The following is a 307-nucleotide window of genomic DNA, read 5'->3' as shown; positions in this document are numbered from 1 at the left end:
AACTATTAATTTCAAGACATCGCGCATGTGCACGGGGATTTTTTTTCAACTCTTCCTTTTAATCCGCACCACTCCCGGCCTGAAAAAAACATTTTATCTTGAAAAATAACACTTTATTCTTGGAATGTTATCATGCATTTTTTTTTGCTAATGTCACTTTTTGGGCAAAACTATTGACTTTTTTTTCTTGAGAAGGAAAAAAAAACTATTACCATATCCCAACTATTTTTGGTATTTGTCATCAATATTTTGTATTAGAATTCCATTTCATTCTTGTAAGATTATGGAAAAAATGGCCACATTTTTT

The sequence above is a fragment of the Hippocampus comes genome, unplaced genomic scaffold (genome assembly GCF_001891065.2).
Source record: "Hippocampus comes isolate QL1 unplaced genomic scaffold, H_comes_QL1_v1.1 scaffold33, whole genome shotgun sequence".
NCBI lineage: Eukaryota > Metazoa > Chordata > Actinopteri > Syngnathiformes > Syngnathidae > Hippocampus > Hippocampus comes.
Note: the sequence above shows the minus strand (reverse complement) of the source record.